The sequence below is a fragment of the Leptonotus elevatus genome, chromosome 17, assembly GCF_054856555.1.
Source record: "Leptonotus elevatus isolate MCC_2025b chromosome 17, RoL_Lele_1.0, whole genome shotgun sequence".
NCBI lineage: Eukaryota > Metazoa > Chordata > Actinopteri > Syngnathiformes > Syngnathidae > Leptonotus > Leptonotus elevatus.
The window spans coordinates 4,176,319-4,185,665 of NC_141255.1; the positions used below are offsets into that span (position 1 = coordinate 4,176,319).

Here is a 9,347-nt window from a genome sequence, read left to right on the forward strand (position 1 = left end):
AGCCGGTGTTCATGCTAGCGTGAAATCTGCTCTCGCTCCACTCCACCCTCTCTCGCGCGCTCCCTCTCTGATGTCGCGTGCGCTCGCTCTTTGTGTGCGTGCGTGGGGTAATTGAGGTGTGTGACCTTGGTGTCGGTCTGGCAGGTGTTACGGGAAGGATGGCAGACTGATGGTTTGCCTGTATATATGTATGGTAATATATAGAATGCTGCAGTGGGAAGAAATAATGTCAATGTGCCTGTAATGGTTACTTGAAAATCCTGCATATTTTCTGACTCATCTGTGCTTGATTGTCGACATAGCGCCCTCTATTTGTTGTGTGACGTCGCGCTAACTTGACCTCCTGACACACTTTAACGAGCAGAGAGCTGGGGTCCAAATGACTTTGGCACAGGGTTGGCGAATGGCTCCAGATGTGCTCCCCCTCTTAATATGAGCTAGAAGCTCTTTGTGTGACAGACACCAAAAAAAATAAAATCACACAATTAGATTATTTTCCTAATTAAAATAATATCACATAATGCTTGACTGATACAAAGCATCTCTCTGCATCGCCACACGCCATCCCTCTTTCTTCTCTTCCACCCTCCTTTTCATCACAGTCGCTCCTTTTGCACCATCACCCTCCCCCACCTCTCCTCTGCCTCCGTGCACAGTAGCAGAGTGCATCTGTGTCAAGTCACCGGGTTCTGGCGTCCCAGAGTAAACCCCCCGCATACCAATCTCTCTCTCTTGCTCCCCGGCATTTTCCTGCGCTTCTCCCGCTCCGCCGCTGTCCGACGAGCTTCCTGTATCAGGATGCGATCCTGTTTTGCTTGTGTCGAAATTGCGCAGGAAGACTCGGTGAGAGAAATGCAATTTTGTGTGTCTTCATGTGTGTGTTTGAGGCCCCTCCTGAGAAAAAGACAAACAGGTGAACACCAGATTGGGTTCCACCTCATTTCCTCTGCTCTGTGCAGCTGGCCAAGGACAAACACACGCACAGAAGAACACACACACAAAGACATGTATTGGATGTGTACATGTAAAGATGCAGTAGTATTTCCATGGCAACTGTGACTGATTTGTGAGTGGTGAGCCATTTTGGGGCTCACATGCCATATAGATGAGTCTTAGCTTGTAACACTTTTGTCTATGCTTTGAGGCTGTGGTTCTTAACCTCGTTCGATCAAACCCGAGGGGTTCGGTGAGCCGGGCTCAGGGGTTCGGCAGAGGTCAAGACACCCACATGACTCTTAATGATGATACGCCCCCGCTTGGCCGACTTGTGCTTGTTGTGATGGTACATTGTGGTCATCCTTTTATACTTTATGTCAAGCAAAAAAAAGAAAGTGGTCGGACGACTATGTGCAATATAAATTCACATGTATAACGGAACATATGGTGTTCCACAGGGTTCAATTCTGGGGCCTCTGCTGTTTTGAATTAGAAAAAAAATCTTATTTTATTTTTCAGTGAATGTACCCTCACATTCAAAATTACCATCTTTTTTTTGTTTATGTATGTCCTGTAGAGCTTCACAGCCAACTGCAGCCCTTTGAAACTAGTGGACTTATGTCAAGTTTTTTTTAAAAGGTTATTCTTGGTTTTTCACTACATTTAGGGTAAAACATTTTTAGTGTATAATTGCGTGTAGAGAACACGTAAAAAGCATCCCTGAGTCATCCTAATTGCTATGTACAACACTGTGTATTGCATGCTTGCACAGGCTTGGCCGGACGCGTGTCCCACACGTACAGTACGTGATCCAAAGTACATCAAATTGAAACAATAACATTCAGTGACGCAGAACAGTTTTTGCTTTTGTCATAAAAAGAAGAGAAACATTTGGAAGGGAAAAAGGGGACAGGCTTGTGTGGGAAAGCGAGTCGAGGCACGCTGGCAGCCAGCCGGACTGTGTGAGTCTCAGTTGAAGAAACCGTAACTGTGTTGTTCTTGCTCACAAAGCCTCATTGGATGTCGTTTTAATGCCTGGGAGGGCTGCACTCATGATTTGTCACATGACTGTCATCTGCTGTGGTTTTTAGTTGTGCCTTTAGCTGTGTGTGTGTGTAGTGAAGTCCAAGATGACCACTTCATTTTGTACATATTTACAATAATATGTTCTACACAGCCCCGCTAGTCTAAATATGGCATTCTGGTTAATATTGCGTTAGTGGAATAAGAGTTAAGCAGCAAAATCCAGCCGTTTTTATCTATCTCAGGTGGCGGCCATCTTGCCACTTGCTGTCGACTGAAGATGACGTCAATGTTGCTCAGGTCTCAGGTCACAAACAATCACAGCAAAGCTTCAGATGACAGGTGAGCTGTGATTGGTCGTCGCCTGAGCCCTGAGTAACATTGATAACATCGTCGGTCAACAGCAAGTGGCAAAATGGCCGCCTCCTGAGATGGAAGAAAACAGCTGGATTTTGCGTCATAACTCATATTCCACAAATGTAATATTAATCAAAATGTCATGTTCAGACTAATGAGATCACATATAACATATTATTGTCAAGAAATGTTTAAGGTTGACTTTCACCTAAAATAAGAAAAATAGCAATTTTCTGATTCACTTCAATGAACATTGGGCTGCTCTTTCTGATGTGCGTGCCTTGGCTAGTACAATTTCTCAGTCAACTGCACTAATATTGGGCATTCTTAGCAGGGGATAAAGAATATATGCATGTTTACAGCATATTATCTTCATTAAGTGGTGAGTGATAAGAATTGTTGTTGGTTTATTTGTAAATAATTTCTTAGTGTTTGCATATTTCAAAAAGCTCTAAAAAAAACAAAGCTTTAGAAGTTGTCAGGATCGTCATACCCCCACCCCCCGCCCCATAGCGTTGCTGTCTGTGTCATGTTATTTTTAGCAAATATAAAAACAAACATCTGTCTCTCTTCCTACATGTCTGCTGTGTGCGTGGCAAAGTCTGACTGCCACCCTCCTCCTCCTCCTTCCGAAGTCTGTAGGAGTGCTCGCGTGACCTTTTTTGCTGAGGGTCACGAGTAAAACCGCCCCAGCCACATGTGGGCCTTACACGCCTCTGACATGTCTGTAGCTCTGCCATATCCGGACTGGCGCGCGCACTGACTGGCGGTTGTGGCAGAGAGCGACAAACGTGACCTAGCATGCACTCCCAAATCAGATAAAATGGCGCTTCTTGTGTCAAAAGCTTTGTTCAGTCATGTTCGTTTGAGGCTTTTGCCAGCGTAAATGTGAAGCGAATGCGTGTAGAAAGCTCGGAATGTAACGGCCGCCTGCTGTTTTGTGTGTGTGAGAGAGCGGGAGAGAGCTCCTGTGCGTCTGATGAAGACATGAGACATGCTGGCCCAACTTGAAGGCAGCCACTGAATCAGCGCTGACTAACTCCGCTCACGCCATGTGGGCTTGCACACGCCGCCTGCTGCTTGGTGGTGGTTTAAAGTTCACAGAGCAGACGACAAATGGTCATTCCGAATGACGCTTTTTGACTTTGAGGCTGCAAGCCAGTCGCAATGACAATTGTTCATGTTCAGTTGTGCTCATACCATATGGGTAATATGTCAACTTATGAGCACAAAAATGGTGAAAAAAGGCTTAATGCGGATAAAATCCAAAATGCTGTGGCAATTGTTTTGATATTTCAAGAGGTTGAAGTGGACATGAGTAGAGGTGTTCATGTCAATTTAGGTGACGGTTCGTCACATTTTTGAGTCATCAAGTTTAGCTTTTGTAGCCCACATGTACACTTATGAGCACAACTGTATAGTTGTCACCAACATCGATTCGATAATAAAGGATGCTAAAAATAAAAGAGCTAAATAATTACGCTGTCATATTGTATAATATAGGCCAGTTGCCGGTGTTAGCAGCTAGTGGCTAGCAGCTAACAGCAAGTGCCCAGTATAAGATGGCAGCAACGTCATCCCAAAATCATGTTCAAGCGATAAATAAAGATGCTAAAAAGAAACGCTAACTAATGACGCGGCCATTGTATAATACGGATCAGTTGCCGGTGTTAGTGGCTAGCAGCTAGTAGATAGTGTCCAGTATAAACTGGCAGCAACGTCATCCCAAAATCATGTTCAATCGATAATTAAGAATGATAAAAATAAACTCTAATTAATTGTGCTGTTAATTGTATAATATGGGCCAGACTTGCCAGTCGTAGCGGCTAGTGGCTAGCAGCTAACAGCAAGTGCCGAGTATATGCTGGCAGCAACGTCATCCCAAAATAATGTTCAATGGATCATTAAGGATGCTAAAGAGAAACTCTAATTATCTTCGCTGTTATTGTTTAATATGGGCCAGTTGCCGGTGTTAGCGGCTAATGGCTAGCAGCAAACAGCAAGTGCCCAGTACAGCAACTTCATCCCCAAATCATGTTCAATCGATAATTAAAGACGCTAAAAATAAATGCTAATCAACTACGGCGCTGTCATTGTATAATATGAGCCAGTTTCCGGCGTAGGCGGCTAGTGGTTAGCCGCTAGCCGCTATCAGTGACTGCTCGTAAGATGACAGCAACCGTCGGACTACTTTTCAAAGGCAGTTTAATAGGCAAAAGTAACTCGAATGCTGACATCCTGACACAGTTGCACTTCCTACTGATCCATTTGAACAAAGTATGCTTACTCAAATGTGCTGTTTTAGCCGGCAAAAGCGCTACTATGGCTCTGATATTACTAATAGTTCTAGACAACAAAAAATACAGTGTGCTGCTATGTACAATTTAAATTTCAGAAATGTTGCTGATTATCTAATTGTCATTCATTATTAAGTGAAAAATATTTTGTCTGAATACTTGATTCAATAGAATTTTCAGTATTATACCCAAATACAAAAATATTGAATAGCTGCAGCCCTAGAATAGATCAATGAAATTTCATGAACCAAATATTTACATATAGGTTGTAAATGCAGAGAAGGCCTTGCTAGTTAACCTTTAGTCAAAAGGCTCTTGACTCAGTTTATGATACAACGCCTTGGTCATGTGAGCATCTCCTTCACAATCACAACCGAGTGGCTTCAAGATTGTGGCACTTCCATGACAATCTTTCCCTGCTTGTTTTCTACTTACCTAATTCGTTTTATGACCGTGTTGCCGTGGGAATGCGTGCTACGCAAATAGTCGCCCACCTGCGCACACATGTGCACGACAGTAGGGTCAGCTGTGGCGCAGAAGGGTGAGACCTCTGAACTCCAGTTCAAAGGTCAGGAGGCTTTGACCCTCCAAGCTGCCAGATCAGTGGAGCTAGGCCAACTGTATGTGCGTCTGTATTGACAAAGCTGTCTCACACATGCACGCAGGGCACCCCAGGCTGCGGCACACAAAGTTGCTTCATGCAACGGATATTTGAACACAAACAGGACAGCAAAATAATGCAGACAGTCAACATAACACAACTTAGATGCATATATTCTTTATCCTTTATGAAAACAACAAATTATTTTGGCGACAGTCTTGATTTGTGTCTGTTTGACTTGATCATGGTTTCTATGGGAAGTTTTAAGAGGAAGGGAGGGGGAGGAGTGTCATTTGAGGACAACGTGTGTGGGTGCGTTTGTGACATGAACACATATCACAGGTGATGCCACAGGGGGCCACCTGCTCTTGCCAAGCGGCATTGCATTAACACTATAAATGAGCCACATACACTTGCCATAAACGTTGAACCCAATACCTCAGTTTCGGATGTTTAGGAAAGTCAGTAAAGGAAGCTCCTATTATTTCTACTGCTTTTAAATCTTTGCATGTTTTGTTTTTTTTTTCTTTAGGAGATGGAATGTATGATGGTGGCCTGGTGAACTAGACAGACTACAATACCCATGGTCACGTGGTAAGGCTGCTTCCTCTTTCTTTGCTATGTACTTAAATATGCGTATGGCTCTTTTGGCACCAACGACGCCAAATGTGTTGCAAGCGGGTTGTGTAATAATTGGGTGCGTGTGGACGACTGACAATATCTCACACACCCAGAGTTGTGTAAGATGTCGAACGTGTGCTCATGTGGCCTCTTGTCGTGGATTATTAGCCAGGTATTTTTGCACTGTGCCAAATATGGGTGTACAGGAAGCTTTAACGTCGGAATTTGATACAGAGAGACCACATCAAATGTTTTTAATGGCGTAGTGGCTGAACTTAACTATGTAACAAACCGATTTCAAAAACAGATTGGCACGAGCAGGCCTTCATATTGGCTACGTGAGGAGTGACACAATTGCGTCATCGCCTTCAGTTTCATTCATGAAATCGGACAAGTTAATGACTGGCCTCATATTGTATCCTCTAATATCATGTTTCAACACCAAAACATTCACTTTTGTCATAACAAAAAAGACACTAGCTTAGCGCTGACATATGCGAAATGCCATTGAGGCGCTAATAGATTAGCATTGATGTCCCTGATGAGTCGTGAGGTAGCTGGGGTTGGCTGTTTTTATTATCGTCATTATTCTCATTATTGTGTCTGTCAGTATCTCAGTGTACCCAAAAGGCTGACTCACGCTGTCTCTCTCACACTCATGCGTGGTCCCACACACCAGCCTCCATATGAGAGGCAGAAAAGCACCATCTGTAGCGGGGGACACTCGGTCTCCTACAAGCACACAAGCTGCCGTGCAGGCTTCATTTTTTTTTGGGTTTATTTGTGGAATTATATACAGCTGGTGTGGCGGGAATTTCTGCTAAGTGTATATGTTTATGAGAGTGTGAAAACGGAGCCGTTGTCTTTAATTAAACGCATTACACACACACACATGGTCCCCTGCTCTCCCTCCTTTGCACACGTCAATATCGGGGTGATAACCTTGCAGTTGTCGCTCACTGAGCCACACACAAAGTTGGACCTCCACGACTGATTGCCATGCTTTGGCATCCTTTGTTGCGGCTTCATATTGTCATTCCATGTCATGTGTGGGGTGCGTACTGTGTGTGTTCCCACATCTGCCAGTCATAAAATCATAAGCCTTTCATCATGAGGTGGCTGGGCCTGAACAATATTTTTTTTTACTGTGCACACACATTTTAGGGTGCAGTGAACCCCTTTTTATCATAGAGGATGCGTTCCAGATGCGTTCAGTGTATACCGTTTACCAGGACTTTCATACCGTGGCCAAAAGTAAGAGGCCGAGCAGGTTTACACCTGTCTCTGTGCCGTGAATCCATGTTACCTGGGAACTGTGCCTTCTTTTTCGAGTTAGCTAGCTGGCTAGCTAGAGTTCTTCTTACTGTTTTTTTTGTTTTCGGATTTGTGTAAAGTGTCTGAATATTCTGACAAGCACTATACAAGCTTCATATATATGTTTTTGTGAGTACTAGTACTACTATGATATATTATGAACTACTGTTTATCGTTAGACTAATAGTTTTAAGTATTAACTATGGCATTGGCCTAATAGCAAAATTGCCTGAGTTATTTCTGAACATTTTTGGAAAACAAGAAAAAAGACAACAAATTCAACTAACAAGAAGAGTCAACTTGCCTCAATTCAATATTTGCGGATTTACATGACCTGGTTAATACTACACAGATATAAAGAAAAGCCATTTTTAAGGGCAAGCACATTGACTCGGGCAATTCTGCTAGCATGCTAATGAGATCAAATTGCCTCACAAACGTGGGCTAGCTTAATGCTAACATTATGCAAAACGCCGTAGAGGTTTAATGAAATTAAGCATAGATAAATGATAAACCTCCAAGCAAGTTAGCACACTCGGGGCCGACGCACATGCAACAAGCATACAACAATACTCGGAGGCATAATATTATCTTTGCTTTGCAGGAACAGCGAATATAACTGCAACTTAGTAGGTTCACTGTACATACTACAATGTGCTACTTATTTGTTTAGGACCTCTTGACAATGGAGTCCCATGGACCCTAGTGCCACATGCACACACTCCATTACTCCTTCCTACAAAACATCTTCTGTTGTCAATAGGCCACTTGTTGTCATGTGAGCCAACACAACTGTTGAGGCACAAAGGTTGCTCACAATGTTCTTATTACATTTTCCCCCCTTTGTCACCAGGACCAAATGGAGCCGTGCGAGTGTGTGCCATCCGAGTTATTGAGCTCTTATTCCTTATGTCATCCTCTCTGCATCATCCTCCCGTTCTCCCTGATAATTTTGCAGCTCCTTGTCCCGCTGAGCCGGGGCTTGCTAAGTATAGCCGCTTTTATGTTTACAAACATGCAACACACACTCTGCTGTTGTTACAGAGTGCCAAAATGACTGCATGGGATAGAAATGTGTGTGGCCTGTGAGAAAGGCACATTCTGTGCTTCAGAGATGATCTTTGCCTGCTGTGTGAAAGGAACACTTTTTGAAGAATTATGGGTGCGACCTTGACTTGTAATCAGGAAAAGACAGTCTTTGACATTATCATAGCTTCCCAGGTTGACCTTCTTTAGCTGTTTATAAAATTAGTGGAGCAGTCAGTGCACGGTCTAATGTTTTATTGGTGCTGACACAGCTATTCCGAGGCATGATATTGTAACACATGCTAATTTTGTTAGCATCTAGTGCCTTGAGATGCGAGTGATCTGACTTGCGTATTTTTCAAGATACAAGCTGTCATTTGGCTGATTATTTTTGCCTTGACTTCATCAGAGAAGAGATTTGAAGCTTTATTGTCGCACCCATTTGAAGTTTACTGTCACAATTATAAAACAAAGAGAATAACGCGTATGGGTTAAAACAACCGCAAAACTTTGCTTTAGAGAAGTTCATTTAGCTTAATGCTAACATATAATCGGAAATGCCATAGACTGGCTAAGAATAGCATCTATGTGGTGGTGTTATTTGAACAACAGTGCAGCAATATGTAGGCAGACAGACAATCTTATAATACTATAGCTTCTCCAAAAATGGCAAAAATTACTGCTTAGTATTTGTGAAACTCTTCTTCATTTGTCTGCCTGTTGTATGAATGAATCATGATGCACTGACTTTTAAATTTTTAACATTCTATTTAACTCATGTGTTATTGCTAGAACCTTTTATAAAGTACCATTTTAAGTGCTATTAAACACAATACAAATATTTGTGTTCTGTTTTTTGAGACACTTGGAACGGATTAATGGCATTTCTATTCATTTCAATGGATGATGATGATTCTAGACACCAAAAATAATTTCACTTGCTTTAAGCATATTTTCCTCAAAAACATGTATAAGGCATTCTCTCTCTTTTTGTTTTTGTTTTTACTGGTTATGAGTAGGTTTATCTTAAAGTCAGAACTACAGATACTTTAATTCTAAAGTGACATTAGTTTACATACACTTTTTACTGTTTTAAGAAGCTAATCATTTTTTTAATAATGCCATAAGTTATTCATTTTTATCATTTGTTTTCCTTCGGTTTTTAAGTCCAG

The 9,347-nt window shown here is 42.3% G+C and overlaps 1 protein-coding gene across 6 annotated transcripts in view; it reads left to right on the forward strand.

Moving 5' to 3' along the window:
- The window catches only part of kdm6ba (lysine (K)-specific demethylase 6B, a), a 55,368-nt gene that overhangs the window by 23,841 nt on the left and 22,180 nt on the right, over nt 1–9,347 (forward strand). For 5 of the 6 annotated variants that reach the window (XM_086059293.1, XM_086059300.1, XM_086059294.1 and 2 more), the window contains one exon: nt 5,747–5,808. The exons of the other annotated variant lie outside the window; for it this stretch is intronic. The gene's annotated coding sequence lies outside the window, so the exon portion shown is untranslated. The remainder of the gene's footprint in view (nt 1–5,746; nt 5,809–9,347) is intronic. 6 annotated transcript variants of the gene reach the window in all.